The 20,792-nt window shown below is 48.1% G+C and overlaps 1 protein-coding gene across 10 annotated transcripts in view; it reads right to left on the bottom strand.

Annotated features, from left to right (window-relative positions):
• LOC135910875 (testis-specific serine/threonine-protein kinase 1-like) overlaps window positions 1-20,792 on the bottom strand; it is a 371,556-nt gene that overhangs the window by 328,977 nt on the left and 21,787 nt on the right. Inside the window, exon 1 of one of the 10 annotated variants that reach the window (XM_070533489.1) lies at window positions 1,699-1,717. The exons of the other annotated variants lie outside the window; for them this stretch is intronic. The gene's annotated coding sequence lies outside the window, so the exon portion shown is untranslated. Of the gene's footprint in view, window positions 1-1,698; window positions 1,718-20,792 lie in introns of those variants that run through there. 10 annotated transcript variants of the gene reach the window in all.

Here is a 20,792-nt window from a genome sequence, read left to right as displayed (position 1 = left end):
AAAAGAATGTCACTACACAGTCAAAAGATGCATTCATTGTCTATGTCCTTCAGTAATCAATCAGCCAATCAAAAGTGTTCGATAAAGTGCAGAGGAGCAACCTCGAGGGGCTTGGTGCTGGCGCACTTGGAGAAACAATGCCCATAAACAATGCAAGCTCTCTCTCACACACATGCGCATACACACGAGTGCACACATAAAGAAATAATAATTTCACGAATACAGATTTTAACAGAGAATAAAAAGTGTACGCGAAGATAATACAAAGCAAAAGTGGAGAAACAGAACAAAAAGGATTACAGAATGGCGGAACACGCAACAGATATGAGAGTTGTTGTTCGTTATTTGAAATACCTTTGGAACTCAATTGAGGATGATATTAAAATTAAATATGAAGATATATAGTCACTCTGAATCGGCCTTATGTTGTGATGGAAAGATAAAAAAAGAGAAAGGAAGAAGAAGGTCGCGAGACGCTGGCTGCTAGGTGTAGTTGCTGGTCGGCCATCTTAACTACATTGAATACCCCTGTATATATGGTCACGTGGTGGTGACGTTGAAGAACACAGTAGCAATACCGTGAAAAACAAAACTAACTTTTATTGGGCGAACCCAATACCCAAACCTTGCTGCTACCATCGATGACCATATGTTTTGTAATAGTGATTTAGACGTAACAGCCAGAGTGTGGGATTTCAGTGTCGCAGACCATTGTCATAATTTTTTGCTTTTAGCCCCTACTACAGCCCTGCGCGGGCTGGGGCCTGCGCGAAAACTGTATCGGTGCGTGGGCAGGGCCGGGCATGGCAAAGTAGGTGTCAAGACGGGCTGAGTCCGGGCCCGGGCCTGAAGCTCCGGGCTTCGGGTCGGGCCCGGGTTTGAACAACCTGGCCCGAGTCGGACCAGGCTTGTTCTTGCGCCCGTGCGCCCGTGCATGCGCACGTCCCGCGAGTGTTTCCATGCTTACATTTGCCACCAGAAAAAAAAAAACGGCACTATGTTTTCAGCGTCCACGAAGCCCTGCCGCTCCAGTTTTAATTCGAGCACACGATTCAATGCAGAAGCTGAAGATGCATGCATCACTGTATACGTTGTTCGAGCTGCACGGAACGCTTTATACTGAATACTAGTGTTCCAGCTGTTTTTCGATTCTATAACCAAGAATTGAGTTCAGTTAACAATTTGAAGAAATATAAGTGCTTATTTTATATAACAGCCGAGCACGCGATAGCTAAAACCTCTTTGAGAGGCCGCAATATAGGTCAAAAATGCAGAAGCCGCAAGAAAACGCACGCATTGGCGCACCTCTTGGCACACTGGTCACCCCGCTGCGCCTTCCATGAACATTGTGCCATTTACACTGCCTTCCCACGGCCCCGTTTCATGATCTCCCTCTGCTTGGCTCCGGAAAGGTGGTTGCCATAGCAAACAGGGACGTCGCTACTATTTCTCGACCTGGGAGGCTCAAACCGCAAACTCTCTCTCGCTTTCTCTCTCTCTCTCTCTCTCTCTCTCTCTCTCTCTATATATATATATATATATATATATATATATATAGATAGATAGATAGATAGATAGATAGATAGATAGATAGATAGATAGATAGATAGATAGATAGATAGATAGATAGATAGATAGATAGATAGATAGATAGATTGTAAGAGACGATATGGACGAAACAGCGGTTCCTTGGGCTACTTGTTCTATTTTTGACTTTGCCGTCCTCCACCTCCTCCTTCTCCATCCATGGATCCACTCTTCACTACAGACGACGACGCTGCGGCTGGTTTGCTCCTGTAAGAAAAGTATATGAAGTCACGTTACGTCTGTCGACGCATGCAGTTCTTAATGCTTCACACATGCACAACAAATTTATTTCACTTTCAGTTGTATATGCGCGTGTCGAAAGCCGTGGTCCGCACTCGCCAAGTGTTCTCGCCCAGGCGCTCGGTAATAAATAAAGGACATTCATACCTTAAGTACAGTTTGTTTGAAGTGGATGGCGTACCTCGTCTTACCCAATCCTCGTCACCTTATTGTCTTGTGGTGAAGGACGGTGATGTCTGTCGCAATACCGCTTTTGCGCATTTGCGCATGCGCTATTCTTCTGCCTGTTACCGTTCGAATATTGCGACGAAGTGTGTCTCGTCACTGTGCCTTTGGCGCGAGCGAGTCTCGGCCTGGCTCCATTATAAATAGCCTGTAGATAGCCTCTTTCATCTGTGTCTTTCCAAACGTAACATTCTAGTCGAAATTAGCGATTTCCGTCCTCGCCACGGAACTCCGTAGTGGGGTACATCGAGCTTGTCACCATGCCTCCCGGTGACGAGCCCGCCTCTGCAACGGCTTCAGCTTGTCCGCCTACCGCAGTCATCACGGCTGCCCAACATCGCGACCCTGGTGTGCTCTCTGGCCTGGAGGGACAGGATGTTGACGAAAGGAACAAGCTCTATTAACATACCAGCGCTAATAACAGGTGAGACCCAACCATTATGCTCGCCGATGTCGTCCTTTTTCTCTGCGGCACCCCACGCGTGTGGCATCAAACGCATGATGACGAGATTACCAGTTGGGACAATCTCAAAGAAAAGCTACGGGAACTGCTCGGCGACCCGAATGGGCGCAATGTTGCTGCGATAAAGGCTCTTGCGTTTCGTGTTCAAACACCTACACAGCCGTACGTTTCCTACGTCCTCGACGTCTTGACTCTATGCCGCAAAGCTGACAATACTATGTCTGAAGCAGATAAAGTGGCGCATGTGTTAAAATGCATCCCCGACTACGCTTTCAATTTGCTCTTTTTCGGCAACGTCTCGACTATCGACGCCATCATGAAAAAATGCCGTCGCCTTGGACAAGCTAAGAGACGCCGTATCACACACGACGTCATGCGGCTACCCAACACTGCTGCTACGTCGACATGTGAGGGTTGACCGCATCGAACCACCACCTGTGACGACGTAACCCATATTTTTCGCCGCACGCTCGAGGCCCCCTGTTCGCCACCTTTCTCCGCGACGCCTCCCGATCCGCCAGCAACCATGATTGCGATGATTTAGGCCGTCGTCAGACATGAAGCCGAGAACACGTGTCTGAACTCCATGTCTTCGACCTCTCAACCCAGCGTTCACCAGTTCTCTAGCGACCATCCTCATCCCCGGTAGTCCTTTCGTGTCAGATCTCGCCGCAACCCATTGGAAAGGCGTACCCCTGATGACAGGCCGATCGGCTTCCACTGCTGTCGCATCGGCCATATCGCTCGCGATTGCCGCAACCGATTGCCACCACCTGTTCAGACATACGCCACCGCTTATCCCTCACATTTGGGCTTTCTGTTCCCTAAGCCACCCGTCATGAACCCACTGGCGCTGACGCCCCTGCTCCAAACGTTCACACAGCCGCTCACCCTCACCGCGACGTCATGTCTCGTTCGCCCCAACCCCGTCGCTTCTCTTCGTCGCCTATCGCCTCCCTGATCCAGCCGGAAAACTAGGCAGTCCAGCTTCTGGAGGTGAAGCTGCGTTGTTGACCCTGCCCTCAAATCCTCTGCTGACGTTACTTACGAACCGAAACCTTCTTGACGTTGACATTGACGGCTATCCTGTCACTGCACTCATGTATACAGGAGCACATCTTTCTATAATGAGTGCTCCCTTCCGACGACGACTGAAAAAGGTCCTCACGCCAGCTTGAGCATGCGTCGTCCGCGTTGTGGATGGCCGTACTGGGCCCATCATCGGCATGTGTACGGCACGTGCCAGCATTGCCGGCCGCCACACTCCTGTCCTCTTAACCGTGATTACTCATTGCCCCCACGACCTAATTCTCGGCCGCTACTTTCTCTCCGCGCATTCTGCTTTTATTGACTGCTCTGCCAGTACCCTTTGCCTTGAGTTGCCGAATCTCGCAGATCCTTCTGACGCACCGCATTGCCGCTTACGCTCCACCGGCTTTCTTCGCCTGCCGCCAAAGTCAATAGCCCATGTTGAACTGTTTTCCCCACCAGTTCCTGATGGCGAGTACCTCGTCACTCCGCTAATACCTGGAGAGATTCTCGAGGCATTTGAGATAAGTAAAACAAGAGCGCGATGTGTAAGCACACCCTCAGTCGCCTTGACAAGAAACGAAGTCACCTTTTTGGGACAGCTTCAGATACATACGAGAAGGGATATGGCGGCGCAAAAAATAAGAGTGGGAATTTCAATAAACAAATCAGTTTACAATGCAGCTGCGTCCTCGTCTAGTCGTTCCTTCTGTGTTCGTGTTCCTTAAGTTCTGCTGCTACAATCCTCGAAGGAGGAACCAACTAGCGCAGTTGAACACCCTTCTGTCAATTTATGATATTCTAGTGGCTGCTGGAGCATGTAGTGTGTATACAAGCGTCCAAACCGATATTTTAAGCTATCTGTATTGCATAGGGATGCGCAAATATTTTCAACTTTGTAATAATGCATCGAATTCGATTCAGTGGTCACTTTTTGTAAATGTCAATATTTTTTCATACCTTTCGGGTATTTCAGAACACCAACTGCACCCACATAAACATTAAATTGCAGAAAAGTATGGTAAATTTTCACCACGACACGAATAGTATAGCCATAAAACATGAGAACTTGCTCAGTGGAGTAGGATACATCACTCAGGTAGCCGCACTTCACGTGCTCTAGTGATAACTTGCATCCTCTGAAGAGCCCTGTGCATGTGAATAAAGTACTCGTTTGCTCGTAATGGCTTAATTTGTGCTTTTGAAATCATCATCATCATCATCAGCAGCAGCAGCAGCAGCCTGTTTTATGTCCACTGCAGGACAAAGGCCTCTCCCTGCCATCTCCAATTACCCCTATCCTGCGCCAACCGATTCCAACTAGCACCCGCTAATTTCCTAATTCATCGCTTCAACAAGTCTTCTGTCATCCTCAATTGTGTTTTTCGTCTCTTGGTGCACATTCTATAATTCTAATAGTCCAACGGCTACCTAACCCGCGCATTATATGACCTGCCCAGCTCCATTTTTTCCTCTCGATGTCAATTAGAGTATCATCTATACCCGTTTGCTAACTGATCCAAACCGCTCTCTTTCTGTCTCTTAGCGTTATGCCTAGCCACCTTCGTTCCAGCTCTTTGCGCGGCCCTTTACTTGATCTCAAGCTTCTTTGTCAGTCTCCGAGTTTCTGCCACATATGTAAGCACAGGTAAGATTCACTGATTGTACACCTTCCTTTTGAATGATAATGGTAAGCTTCCAGTAAGCAGCTCGCAATGTCTGCCATATGCGATCCCACCCATTTTTATTCTTCTGTGCATTTCCTTCTCATGATCATGGTTCCCTGTGATTAATTGACCTAGGTAAACTTACTCCTTCATAAATTCTAGAGCCCGACTGGCCATCCTGAGCTCTCGTCCGTTTGCCCGGCTATTTATCATGATCTTTGTCTTTTGCATATTAATCTTCAGCCCCACTCTTATACTGTCTCTGTTAAGGTCCTCAATTATTTGTTGTAACTCGTCTGCATTGTTGCTGAGTAAACCAATGTCCTCGGCAAACCGAAGGTTCCTGAAATATTCGCCGCCAATCGTTACTCCTAAGCCTTATCAGTTTAATAGCTTGAATACTTCTAAGGACGCAACGAATAGCGTTTTAGAGATTTGTCACCCTGTCTGACCCCTTTCTTTATAGGTATCTTACTGTTTTTCTTGTGTAGAATTAAGGTAGCTGTAGAACCTTTGTAGATAGTTCCCAAGGTATTTACGTAAGCGTTCTGTACTCGTCGATTACGTAATGCCTCTATGATTGCTGGTATCTCTACTGAGTCAAATGCCTTTGCGTAATCTATGAAAGCCATATAGAGAGACTTATTGTATTCTGCGGATTTAGCGATAACCTGATTGTTGACATCGATTGGATCCCTTGTAGAGTATGCCTTCCTGAAGCCAGCCTGTTCCCTTCGTTGACTAAAGTCCTGTGTTGCCCTTATTCTATTGGAAATTATTTTGGTAACTATTTTATATAATGCTAAGAGGAAGCTAACCGGCCTCTAATTTTTCAATTCTTTACTATCTCCCTTATTGTGGATTAATAGAACGATTGTATTGTTCCAGTTTTGTTGGACCCTTGCAGCCGATAGACACTGTATAAAGAGCCGCCAGTTTACCTAGCATTATGTCTCCTCCATTTTTGATTAAATTGACTGTTATTTCATCTTTTCCTGCCGCTCTTCCTCGTTCCATGTCTTGCAAGGCCCTTCTGACCACATCGTTAGTTATGGAAGCAGTTCCTGTAACCAGTTGATTACTGTTTCTAATTGAGGTAGCCTGACTCCTTTGGGTACTGTACAGCTCAGTACACAATTCTTACGCCCCTTTTGCTATATCTTCGAGATTGCTGGTGATATTACCGTGCTTCTTTCAGTGCATGCATATGGTTTGTCCTATGCCAGGTTTCTTTCTCGCGAACTTTAGGCTGCGTCCATTTCGTACTGCTTCTTTAGTGTTTCCCACGTTATAGTTTCGAATATCCCTTACTTTCGCTTTGTTCATCAGTTTTGCCAGTTCCGCGAATTCTATCCTATCTCTTGAGTTGGACAGTTTCATTTTTTTTCTTTCTCTATTAGGTCCGTTGTTGCTTGGGAGAGCTTGCCTCCCACTTGAATTGCTGCCTCTGAAGCCAACCTAGTTACGGTTTCCTTCATTAGCTCTATGCCATCATCATCTCACAGTTCTAAGGAAGCATATTGGTTTGCATGTAGCAGCCTAAATTTGTCTGCTTTTAACCTTACTGCCTCTAGGTTTACCTGTTTCTTCTTGACCAATTTAGCTCTTTTTCTCTTCAAACTAAGGTGAATCCTACTCCTCACTAATCTATGATCAGTGCACTTTACCCTACCTATCATTTCTACATCCTGCACTATGCTGGGATCAGCAGAAAATATGAAGTCAATTTCATTTCTTGTTTCACCATTAGGGCTCTCCCAGATTCACTTTCTGTTGCTACGCTTCCTAAAAAATGTGTTAATTATTCGAAGCTTATTCCTTTCTGCAAATTTTACCAGCATCTATGCTCTAGCGTTCCTACAACCGACGCCGCAGTTGCGAATTGCTTTTTCACCAGCCTGCTTTTTCCCCACTTTCGCATTGATGTCGCCCATTACTGTAGTATAATGAGTTTGCACTTTTTTCATCACTAATACGACATCTTCATAAAACTCTACACTTTGTCATCACCGTGATTGGATGTTGGGGCGTAGGCGTGTACTACCTACTACAGCTACCATCTCATTATTGCTGTAGAATTTGTGAATGTTGCCCGCCATATCCATATGGACTAGGAATCCTGCACCGTATTGCTTCTTATCTAGGAGACCTCTATAGCAGTGGACATGTACGTTATTCAGCAATGTATAAGCCTCACCAGTTCTTCTAATCTCACTAAGGCTTATGATAGCCCAAACAATGTCAGACAGTTCCTCAGAGAGTCCTGCTAACCTACCCTCACGCAAGAGGGTTCGGGGTTTAAATGTTGCAAAGGTCAATTTCTATTGGCGGCCTCTCCGGACCCAGAGATTCTTAGCACCCTCTGCTGCGTTACAGGTCTGACCACCGCCTTGGTTGTGTGGTCCGCAGCTGCTAGGGACTGAGTGCCATTGGGGAGGGGTGGCCGAGTACTGCACCAGGGAGACCAATACCTGATCTGGTGAGGGCGTGTCTTGTTGAAGCTTTGTAGGCCTTCTAATTTGGTTGTACCTGGAGTTGTATAGCACCACTCACTTACGGCATCTTTTGCCCGTGACAGGCATCAATCCGAGCCTGCAGAAGTTGTGCACTGGAGGATGTGAATTTAAAGCTCAACATCATATATATCGTTACGTGTGGAAAGACAAAGACGAAAGAGGGTATTTACAGGCTATTTACACTGGAGCCAGAGAGCCAGGCCGACACTCGCGCATGGTCTTTCCCGCGGTGGCTCGTCTCTTGAGCATCTCGCGATAATATCGTCATACTATCCTCCCCCCTCCCCCCCCCCGGGCCGCGCCAAAAGTGCTATCACGGTGCTGCTAAATATCCAAGGCGCGTGGAGAGGTGTAGGGCTTGCATCGGGTGGCGTGGACAATGTCACTGGCTGCCACAGCGGAGGACGTAGTGGGGGTGGCTAGAACGATTTCTTAGGTGACTTAGGTCACATGGCGGAGCACGCGCTATGGGCCTGTGTAACAGGAAAGCAGTTTTTCACAAAGGCCAACACTACGCGATGGTCACCGAAGCAGCACGAGGGTGGTGGGCACAACATGGACATCATGGTGCCGGAGGTCATAGCGTTGCTTCTGTTTGTCTTGAGACACTTGTAGACGAGCGCGCGTAATTTGGCGAGCATGCTGAGCATGGGGGATTGCATCACGGCATAATCGCAAGTTGAAGATGTGGTGGGTGGAGCCACAGTGTCCCGTGGTAGCGTCTATTCTTGGCCATACAAGAGGTAAAACAGGGAAAAGCTAGCAATTTCGAGACGGGATGAGTTGTACGCTAAGGTAATGTAAGGTAGAGCCAGGTCCCAGTGACGGTGGCAATCTGAAATGTATTTGAATAGCATGTCTGTAAGGATGCGGTTCAAACAGTCAGTGGGGCCGTTCGTTTGAAGGTGGTAGAAGGTTGTACATTTATACTGTATTGAGCAGACACACATGACGTCGTCAATGACTTTGGCCAAAAACGTACGGCCACGGACTGTTAGCAGTTGACGCGGAGCACAATGCATCAAAAGGATATTGTGTAGGAGGAAGTCCGCAAGATCAGTTGTGTAGCTCGTCGGAAGAATGCGGTTTACGGCTTAGCGAGTCGCGTAGTCCGCCGTGGCTACAACCCACTTGTTTCCTGATCTAGATTCCAGGAATAGACCGAGAAGGTCCAAACCAACACTATGGAAGGGCTCGGCAGGGATGTCGAGTTGCTGCTGGTAACCAGCGGGGAGCTGGAAAGGCTTCTTGCGTCGTTGGCAATGTTCACAAGCGTTGGCAAAGTTCACAAGTGCGCTGGCAAAGTAACGTCGTACGGAACGGGCCAGGCGCGGTCAGAAAAAACGGTAACTTACATGGTCATAGGTTCGAGATATGCCGAGGTGGCCTGCCGTTGATGCGTCGTGAAGCTCTTCTAGAACGGTAGAGAGGAGGTGTTTAGATGTTACAGGTAAGAACTCAAAGCCATCCGGATGAAGGTTGCGACGGTACAGAGTACCGCCGCGGAGGACGGAGAGGCGTAGGGTAGTATCGGCCGGAGAGTGTTCAAAACGGTCGATGAGTGTTCTGATGTAGGCGTCACGACGTTGCTGGTCGGCGAAATGAAGCAGCTGCGATACAGATGATACGCAAGCAGCACTGGTAATATTGGAGGAGTCAGAGTCGTCAACAGGGTAACACGACAAGCTATCTTGGTGCTTGGTGCAGGCAGCTAGACTTGTACACCACGGAATATTAAAATTGTTGTAGCCTCAAAGCCCATAGACCAAACTGGCCTGTAGGATCTTTTAGCGATGAGAGCCAACAGAGAGAATGATGGTCAGTGACTTCGGAAAAAGGGCGGCAGTAAAGGTAAGTACGGAACTTCGCAACCGCCCAGACAACAGCAAGGCATTCTGGTTCCGTAAGGAATAGTTGCGCTCCGATGGTGCTAGGAGGCGGCTCGCATAAGCAGTAAGGCGATCTTGGCGACGCTGAAGCTGGGCTAAGAAGGCACCTACGCCATGACCGCTGGAATCTGTACGCAATTCAATAGGGGCATCAGGGTCGAAGTGGTTGAGAATGGGTGGTGAGGTTAGAAGAGATACGAGATGATAGAAAGCGGTGGCTTCCGAAGTACCCCACGAAAATGTTACGCATTTCTTCAGAAGATTAGTGACGTGTCTGGCAATTGCCGCAAAATTTTGAACAGAACGATGAAAGCCCGAGCAAAGCCCTACAAAACTTCGAACTTCTGTGGCTGAATTTTGAACCGGAAAGTCTCGAACAGTGCGAGTTTTGTCGGGATGAGGCTGTACTCCGGAAGCGTCAACGATATGGCCCAGAAGAGTAATTTGGTGGTGGCCGAAACGACATTTCGACGAGTTAAGTTGCAGCGTCACCTTCGGAAATACACCAAGTATAGTTGTTAGACGCTCAATGTGAGTGTCGAACGTTGGCGAGAAGACGATGAAGTTGTCGAGGTAACAGAGGCATGTGGACCATTTGAGCCCTTGGAGCAAGGAGTCCATCATACACTCGAAGGTTGCAGAGGCGTTGTCTAATCCAAACGGCATTACAATAAATTGGTACCGCAATCTGCCAATATCGAGAATGAAAATCAATAGAAGAGTAATAGCTGGAACCGTGCAGGCAGTCAAGGGCGTCGTCTATAAGTGGGAGCGGGTACACGTATTTCTTAGTAGTGTTTTTCAGATGACGGTAGTCAACACAGAAGCACCACGTGCCGTCCTTCTTAACCAACACCACAGGTGACACCTTGAGCTCGAAGAAGGCTCAATGATGTTTTTATCTAGCAGTATGTTCACTTCACTTTGAATTACTCGGCATTATGACGCCGAAACTCGATACGGTCATCGGCGAATAGGTGTAGCATCGCCAGTAAGAATACGATGCTTGACCGTGAGCGTCTGGCCTAAAGGGCGATCCTCGAAGTCTAAAATATCTCGGTACGACGATAATACTTGGCAAAGATCTTAAGTCTGCGCACATGGCAGGTCCGTCGCGCCCATTTTATTTATGTTGGGATCAGTGCTAGAGGCTGGCGCGGGGGGCCTGCTGAGCTCGCAAGAACTATCGGTTGATAACGCTGCCACGTGATGGTCTCCGAGAAAATCAATGTTGTCAAGACAAATACCTTGCGGTAGAATTTGCGGTTCGCCGTAATTTGCGGTTCGCCGTTCGTGCGGTTCGCCGTAATAGTAAGTATACTGTGAAGCATGGTAACGTCAAACTGTAGTGGAATGTCGGGCAGACGAGTGACGAGGTACTCCCCATCAGGAGCTGGTGGGGAAGACAACAGTTCAATATAGGCTTTTGACTTTGGCAGCAGGCGAAGAAAGCCGGTAGGGTGCAAGCGGCTCTGGGGTGCGTCAGAAGGTTCTGCGAGAATCGGTAACTCAAGGCGAAGGGTACTGGCAGAGCAGTCAATAAGAGAATAATGCGTGGAGTGAAAATCGAGGCCGAGAATTAGGTCATGGGCCCAGTGAGCAATCACGGTAAAGAGCACAGGAGTGTGGTGACAGGCTATGCTGACACGTGTCTGCAGTGACACATTACGATGCTAGGCACAGTACCGCCCCCACAACGTGGACGACACGTGCCGACACTGGGGTCAGGAGCTTGTTCAGTCGTCGTCGGAATGCAGCACTCATGATAGTATGATGTGCTCCTGTATCGATGAGTGCCGTTACAAGCCAACCATTAACGTCAACGTCAAGAAGGTTTTCGTTTGTAGGTGACGTGAGCAGAAGATTTGAGGGCAGGGTTGACAACGCAGCTTCACTTCCACAAGCTGCAGTGCTTAGTTTTCCGGCTGGATCCGGGAGGCCATAGGCGCCGAAGAGAAGCGGCGGGGTTGGGGCGAACGAGATTGATGGCGTCGAGGTGAGGGCGAGCGGCTGTAGCGAATGTCCGGACCAGGAGCCTCAGCGGCAGTGGGTTCATGGCGGGTAGTATTGGCGGCGAGGAGTTGCGGAGTCGCCATCTATCGGAAGCGCCTCGCTGGCGTAGTATGAGGGATCACGTGGCGCGCTCCTCATAGGTTTTGCTGTCAGCGCTCACTGAAAACACCACGCGTGAGCTCTCCCGGACATTTCTGTAAGTACTTTCGAAACGAGAGAAGTTTCTTGCTGTCTAAATAATAATATTGGGCAAACTGAAAGCACACAGTTGTTTACAGACGCTATCTCTTTACCGAATACGCACAGTGAACGCCACTGCGCGCGGTCGCCGCGATGGAGTCTCCCGAACCGGCTTCTTGCGTGAAAGATAGGTAAACGCTCAGAGCAAACCATGTGAAATATGTTCTTATAGTGTTTGTATAACTAAATGAAGTGTAATAGAACGAAGCCTCAATGCAGCTATCGCGCAGATTCGCAGCGACCGACTGCGCATCTGCATGCTTGTCCGCGCACTGTTTCGCTTTCTCCGCGCGCGCGTTTTCGCACCATGCCATGAGCTTTAGGCCGCAGAATAGGAGCATTTGACAGTATGCAAGCAACCATTGTTGAGTGGGCGCTATCACAGCTGTTAAAAAATAATTTCATTGTAGAGACTTCGACGCCTACGGGGACTATGATGTGCCGTCGCGACGATTCAATCTTTTTTTTTTTTGTTCTAAATTCTTTGACCTTTCAATGCTATTTCACGAGTTGCGTCGCACTGTATGTTTATCGGTGTTCTCAGCGTGCAATTTCCCGCTGCTCCTTTTTTGTAATCCAGTGCATTAATTCATGACACAAACATGACCATATGCCATGCTTTATTTAAATGTGCTTCTTCGTCTGCCTTTCCACTCCACTGAACTTGCCAGTAGCTATAGCATCGACAAGTTCATAGACCAAACAGTCACGACATTAATCGGGCAGCGGACTCGGGCGAGCGTCTCAGTGCGCGTTTTCAGAACATCACAGACCGGGCGCCGTAGCAGAAATCTTCCTCGCGTCTGTGCTTGCTGCATACCCGAGTTGTAGCCGATGACTGTTTGCCGGTTTTATATTTCGTGAGCCAAGCTTCACGCAGCTTCTTGTCCTGCGGCTACGCGTGAATAAGGCTGACACCAGCCTCCGTTACGTGCGTCCGGCCCTGCGGCACCGAGCAGTAGCCTACCGTGTTGCGCGCCTTCAAAGGCGGCCACTACCTATTGTAGTGCTTTCAAGCATTGTAAAGGAGACACTCGAAGCGGGAAAATTTCGCCACTAAATGAGGACCGCAGCGTATGAGGGAATTTAAACTCGTTTTCAGCTCGCTTCGGCGCGCCCGAAGCAGCCGACGCGGCCGCTATGTCCACGTGATCCCTCCTAGCACGTCACGCCGACGGTGGCGCCAGCTTTTCCAGTGGTGGAGCTCGAGGCCAATAGGGAACAGAAAGTCCAAAGGTGCGGGAATAAGCGGTGGCGTATGTTAGAGGAGGTGGTGGCCATCAGTTGTGGCAGTGACGAGCGACGTGGCCGATGCGACAGCAGTGGAAGCAGGTTGGCCTGTCATCAGGGGTACCCCATTCGGACGGGTTGCAGCGAGATGCGATATATAAAGATTGCCGGGGACGAGAAGGTCCGGTAGAGAACTGGGGAACGCTGGGGTAAGAAGTTGAACACACTGAGTTCACACCCATGTTCTCAAATTCCTGTCTGACGACGGCCTGAATTATCGCAATCCTGGTTGCTGGTGGATCGGGAGGCGTCGAGGAGAAAGTTGACGAATAGGTCGCCTCGATTTCGCGGCGAACGCGGGTTACGTCGTCACAGGTGGTGATCTGGCGCGGTCGAACCTCACATGTCGACGTAGCATCAGTGTTGCGTAGCCGCAAGACGGGGTGTGTGGCACGGCGGCTCTTAGCTGGTTCAAGGTGGCGGCATTCTTTAATGATGGCATCGTAAGTCGAGACCGAAAATAAGCAAATTGAAAGCGTCGTCGGCGGTGCCTTTTAGCACATGCGCCACTGCAAATGCAGCATAGAGCCAAGACATAGAGCATATATGCAATGTATGTCGCTGTAGGTGTCTGAACACGAGACGCAAGAGCGTTTCTCGTGGCAACCTTGCTCCCAATGGGGTCGCCGAACAGTTTCCGTAGATTTTCTTTGAAACTGTCCGAACTTGTTATGTCGTCGTCATGCGTTTGGTTCCACACGCGCGGGTTGCCGAAGAGATAGAAGATGACATTGGCGAGCATAATGGTTGGGTCCCACCTGTTATTAGTGCTGACATGTTCATAGAGCTTGATCCATTTGCCAAGATCCTGTCCTTCCAGGCCAGAGCACACACCAGGGTTGCGATGTTTGGCAACCGTGACAATTGGTGCAGTCGGACAAGCCGAAGCCGTTGCAGAGGCGGGCTTGTCGCCGGGAAGCATGATGCCAAGCTCGATGTACCGACCACTTCGGAGTTCCGTGGCGAGGACGGGGATCGCTAACTTCTATGAGAATCTTATGTGTGGAAAGACACAGGCGAAAGAGGCTATTTACAGACTATATACACTGGAGCCAGGGAGCCAGGCCCGACACTCCCTCGCGCCAAGGGCACAGATCCACTTCATCGTCGTTCTCGCGGTGGTCTCTTGATCATTTAATACAGCCACAGTTGGAATGTCTACCATATCGCCGAAAAGTACAGCGAAAACGTCTTTGATTTGACCGCGATAGAATTGTTTTCCCGATCTGCATGGGTAACTCAATATAGAACAATTTCTAAACGCTTCCCGCCTCGTAGTTCCTGAGTCGCACGTGTGCCGCTGCCACGGCGTAGTATTGCTCAATGGTTCCAACATTGTGGTTTTGGAGTCACCCGTACGCATGCGGTCACGAACGTGACTAGATATACGATGCATATTAGGCGAACTTGAACAATGCTTAAATGTAGTGTGGAAAAGTAAGAAAATAAGGAGAAATAAATCTTTCAACGCATACCGGGAATCCACTGGTAGCGTTGTCAAGGCGGTACACCAAAACACTCACGGTCGCGGCTGCCTATTGAATGCATCGGAGAATTCTTTCCGAATAAGAGGGATCTGGTACTGATGGGCCTTGCAAGGCAGAGACGTCGGATGTGAGGAGGGTGCATTGACTGAGACTTTCGCTCAAAGGCGAATTCCCAGTGGCGAGATGGGCCGCCTTACAATAGTACTGAACCACGCGTAAAATTTGCGACCTTGGAAGCGGCCTTGCTCTATGTTTGGTGTTAAATATTATGCTCCGAAAAAGATAAGAAGCAGACGAAGCGAGAAACGAGCGTGGAGCCGAGCACGCACCTGCATTTTTTTTTGTTTTTACAAGGGTAGAATAAAGAAGACGTTCTCTACTTCGGCTCCGCTTCCTGGTTTTCAACATATGATGCTTTTCAACAAACTATGCTTACGGATCTTGATAACCAAGTAGAAGTGCATGTTACCGATGATAACTTTGAGGATGAGCTTCAAAGCGTCGGACAGTATCAAGAATCTATTGTCATCGCGAAATGCCGCGCGGCACGCACTTTATCCGCTCAGCAAAAAACGACTGCGCACGCATCTCACGATGGCTTTCATCATACATGCGCACGCGTTAAGCTACATAAGCTCGATGTACCTATGTTTCATGGTGACCCCATTAAATGGCCAGAATTTTGGGATCAATTTGAGCCTACTGTTCGCCAGAACCGATATATCACGGACGTAGACAAATTAAAATATCTTCGGAGCTACTTGATGGATAAAGCTGCAGCTGTCATCAGCGACCGGTCGACAACTAATGAAAGCTATAGCACAGGTATAAAACTTCTCAAAGAAAAATTCAGTCAGAAGTCACTGAACGACCACATGCGTCGTCTTCTATACCTACGTAAAGTTCGTTCTTGCGAAGATCTCGAAGGGCTTCAAAGGTTGCATGAAGAAGTGCAGAGACGCGTGAGATCCCTGCACAACCTTGGCGTCGAAGAAAAAGAATATGGAGAGCTTCTCACAACTGCTATAATACAAAATCTTCCTACAGAAATGGTACCCTGTTATACTCAGCGTATCTTGTCTTCGACAAATACAGCAGTTGCTAGTGACTGGCTAAATGAAATGTCTGTTCTTCAAGACTTCTTGAGCCTTGAAGTAAGAAGCCGGGAACAGACTCTAATAACGACTTCTAACAAGAGAGAACAAGCCTCAAAAGCGAAACGACAATCTAATGAGCATTTCCAAGGTTCTGCATCTATGCTAACCGTGAAACTGGCTCCAGAGAGTTATACAATATGCGGAGACAAAGATCACTCGGTGGATGTCTACCCAACGGAACTAACATTAGACGAGAAGAAAGTGAAACTACGCAAATTAGGATGTTTCCGCTGCGCTAGGCAATATCATAAAGCTAAGGAATGCCGAAACTGGAAGAGACTAGGCTGTGCGAAAGGCAAGGGGCGACATATCACCACGATGTGTGACCCAAAATGGAAGCAGAGGAATACCAAAACGCAGACAACTGTTTCCAGCTCGTCAACAGACTCGGTAAAGTACACAGTTCTTCTGTAGACCACCCAAGTTTGAGCTCTGGGCACTGGAAGCAAATGCTTTGTAAGAATCTTGATTGATGCTTGCAGTCAGCGCAGCTTCATCACGGAAGAATTGTCTAGGAAGCTGAAAGTCACTGTGTTAGCCGAAGAGCAGCTCACTATCTCGGAATTTGGAAGCATTTCAGCACCGCGAAATATTACCGGAGAGGGGGAGTCACGCTGCATAGCCATTACGATTCAAACTCATTTGAAGGAGAGGCTATAGCAGTTCCCGAAATATGCAATGACTTGTCAGCATTGACAGAGACAAATGTACTTGGAAAGTCGAAAAGCAAGAACTTACGTTTGGCTGACGTCAACGCAGTTTAGGTCTCACCTGAGCCTGGAATAAGCGTCCTTATAGGCGCGGACTATTACTGGCAGCTTGTTAGCGGAAGAATTCATCGACTGGACGACTCCTTGGCCGCCATCGAAACTATGATAGGATGGACACATCATGGAGATACGGGAAGTCCACATAAGTTCTACTAGCTGGAAAACATAAGGAACTTCAATATATGCCTAATGGAAGCCAACATTTCCCAGCAACTGAGGTCTTTCTGGGAAGTAGAACATCTGGGAGTGACTAACGAAGACAGGCTTTCGAAAGATGACGAACACGTCCTGAAGAACTTCGTGGAAACAACTGTTAGAAACAATGGTCGCTATCAGGTTGAACTGCCGTAGCGCAGCAATTGTTCCCAGCTTAATGATAACCGGGATGTCGCGTTAAAGAGGCTGAAGTCTTTGCCGAGAATGCTACATCGAGAACCAGAGTTCCAGAAGGAATATGACACTGCCATTAGGAGTTATTATAACAAAGACTTCGCTGAGAAGGTCACAATGGACAGTACGAGTGAACGTATCACGTACTATATGCCACACCGAGCAGTAGTGCGACGCGACAGAACTACGACTAAAGTACGCATGGTATTCGACGCCTCTTCTCATGCTTCGGACTCGCCTTCACTTAGCGACGTTTTGTGGACAGGGCCGAATTAGAACCCCAACATCATCGACTTATAGCTGAAGTTTCGCAGCGTCAAGATTGGAATTTCTGCTGACATCGAAAAAGCGTTTCTTCAAGTGTCCCTGGCGAAACACGACCGAGATGCGTTGCGTTGCTTCCGGTTATCGAAAAACTGCGCATGACAAGGGTTCCTTTTGGTGCCTCAGCAGTCCCTCTCTCCTTGCTACAACTCTGCGACACCACTTACAACTGGTAGAAAATAAATACCCTTCTACTGCCAAACTATTGATAGATCTTCACAGATTGGCGGCCACTAATAGTGTAAGTAAAACTCTTGCTTGGGCTAGTTGGTTCATGCTTGAAGTAGGTAAAGGCAAGGCGCAGAAGACCAGGACTTAGGAAGAAGAACACAAACGACAAGACGGGCGCCACTCACAACTCAGTTTATTCTCGCAACAAGCCTGCCTTATGTAGGTCATTCACGCCGAGTCACGCACAAAACTTTAGAAGTAAAAAAAACACAGCAAGCTATCGACAATGGTCGATAGCTTGCTGTGTTTTTTTTACTTCTAAAGTTTTGTGCGTGACTCGGCGTGAATGACCTACATAAGGCAGGCTTGTTGCGAAAATAAACTGAGTTGTGAGTGGCGCCCGTCTTGTCGTTTGTGTTCTTCTTCCTAAGTCCTGGTCTTCTGCGCCTTGCCTTTACCTACTTCAACTAATAGTGTGTCGGCTACTGAAGGACAGTCATGGAAATTTTGGGCCGGAACTATCTGCTTCAGGATTCCAGAAAACGAAGAAGCCGATACAGAGGCAGAGACAGCGAAAAGAGAAAGCGATGCCATGAAATGAAGAAAAGAGAATATGAAACTTTTCGGATTTTGTTTAGCGTGGGATGAAATCTATTTAGTTGTTTGTGAAATATGTAACTTAGTCACAAAACCACAGGCTCTGCGAAATCACTTGGAGCAGCGGCATGGGAGCATTGACCCCTTTGGTCGGGGTGACCACACTGCCGACACGTCCGTGCTCCACCCGGCAGGTGGAGGGAAGTCATCGGGGCACAGCTCCTTGTCATTGTCGTCATCATCGTCGTCTTCAACGTCATCGTCTTCCACTCCGCGACACTCGAGTGGGCCTGTCGGACGCCCGTCGTCAACAGCAAAGGCTCCATCTGGGTCTTCACTGCCAGGCAGGCACAGCAGTGCGGTGGAAAGGCTAACACGTAACAACCACACGCTGGCCCCCTTTGTCCGGGTGGAGGGAATTTCACTTCCACGACATCCTGAAGCCATGGCCGCCCGCAACAGCTCGCCACGCCTTGAAAAGGAATGACCTTCACCCCAGCAGCAGCCGACTTTAACCCCTCGAGGGCTAGGACTGCTGTCTGGACCAGGGCCAGGGCAGGTCAGTCACATAGCACCCGACGCATGCACGAGCAGCACGTCAGCAATGGTGGCTGCGACGGCTCCCGCGGCGGCACCTACTCCCATCAGGAAGACACCTGCCAGCAATGGCTACACCAGGAGCACAGAATCAAAAGAGCCACCGTCGTCACGCGAATTACTTCAACGAAGATGGAAACACAGAGAACAGTGTTAAACAATTTCAGGAACTGGCGGCGGCGAGAGTACCTCCAAGAACTTCGTTCAGCTATTGAAAATAAGACACTCAGAATCAGTGAAGCTTGGAGACAGTACTGATAAAGGAATCAAACTCGCCAAGACAATTGTAGAAGATGGGACAAATGACAGAATCATTTCAGGGCAGCGACGGCAAAGTTCAATCATGCAAAGTTCGCACTTCTAGTGGAAACACGTTGCGGAGGCCGGTACAGATGCTGTACCATCTACAATCTGCTGGACAAGCTCCGTCTTGCAAAGAAACAAGCACATGCAAATTGTTCGGCCGGGAGCTGTTGAATATTGTGCTCCGAAAAAGATAAAAAGACGAAGTGAGAAACGAGCGTGGAGCCGAGCGCGCACCTGCATTTTCTTAGTTCTTTTTACAAGGGTCGAATAAAGAAGACGTTCTCTACTTCGGCTCCGCTTCCTAGTTTTCAACAGTTGGAAAGCACTTATACGACGCCTCTTTTAAGCTACAGCGTAAGCTTCTTCCTGCGATCAATCAGGCGTTGCTTTCAAATACAATACTTAATAAGGTACTATATAATGACAGAAACTTGCTAACTTCAAAAATGCTGGGATGTAAACATCACTTTATAATAATTATGATAACGGATATTCATTTTTAGGAAAGTATTCAATTCAATTTGCTTCTGGCACTATTATATTCAGTTTGAAAAATCCCTATTCGCTCACCTCTAATATTGCATCTTTCTTGTGCGCTCTTTCACATGTGCATTGCAAACAAGACTGTCACATAAACATGCACTCAGAGAGTATTACATATAATTAAAGAAAATTTCCCATTGGGCTAGCTGGTTCGACATAACACCGTTGAGCCAAGTGACGGAGGGACATGACTTAAGAGAGAAAAATAATGCACGGCACCTGAAAGCAAATTAACAAATCTTTTATTTTTCAGAAAATGATACCTTCATATAGCCTACTCGCATGTGCAGGGATGCTCTTCCCAGTCTACCCACGCCATCTATTGTCAATCATTAAGCTAATCTCTTTGCTGACTGATATAGATGGCACATGCGGTCCTTTTGATATATGCTTCCACGACTTGTCTGTTTCTTCGGTACGCTTACACTTGCATGAAACGCAATGTATGGCGAGGTCTCTAGGTGCTTGTATCAGACAGCAGTTGTATCGATGTTCGCGCAGCCAATCGTTCACCCACCTGCCTATCTGGCCCACGTAATCAGCCCAACGTCTCAAAGGGATCTTCTAGACCACGTCTATCGTGCGTTCAACCAATCCTTTAACGTGACTTATAGTGCATGCATTCAGGGTATTCCTTTCGATGGTCATTCCGTTTACGTTTGAGCATTACGAAACATTGTTCCAGCGCACAATTGAACACGGACGAGAAGAGGAAGACAATACGAACGCATTAGTGTTGTCATTTTCTTCTCGTCCGTGTTCAATTGTGCGCTGGAACGATGTTTCATAATGCTAATCACAACCAACTAGCCCAGCTGTCCATACTTAGCAATATACTATTGAGCGCATTAACTTTAGCTTTTGTCGTGCTGTGAGAACCACTCATTCGCTCAGTTTAACCGATCCAACGAGCACAGCAAAAGATGTGAACAAGTGCAGCATGCAGTGGGAGATGAGAAAAGGCGGCAAGTGATAAGAGGTCGAAAGCTCAGAAGAAGGTAACGCAGAACCATCAGGCAGAATGCAGAGAAGTGCACGGCGAAAGCGCGAGAATAGAAGCGAAGTGCGGTGACGGTAGCTACGAGATGGTGCCAGAGTTGCACGCAATGTGTGGGAGGTTTGTTGGCGGTGGCTTTTTTGAATCACGCCTACGCGTCACCCATTCACTGGCACATATGATCTGCAGATTAGCAAGGCACTCGCGCCACACTTCGCTTCATTCGCCACATGCACACCCGAGACCGATTCACCGCGCCAGCGAAATGAAAACGTGTATAGAGCTGCACTCGAA

This window comes from Dermacentor albipictus, chromosome 2 (assembly GCF_038994185.2).
Source record: "Dermacentor albipictus isolate Rhodes 1998 colony chromosome 2, USDA_Dalb.pri_finalv2, whole genome shotgun sequence".
In the NCBI taxonomy this organism is placed as follows: domain Eukaryota; kingdom Metazoa; phylum Arthropoda; class Arachnida; order Ixodida; family Ixodidae; genus Dermacentor; species Dermacentor albipictus.
The sequence above is the reverse complement of the archived record's forward strand: the minus strand, read 5'-3'. Positions and strand labels throughout refer to the sequence as shown.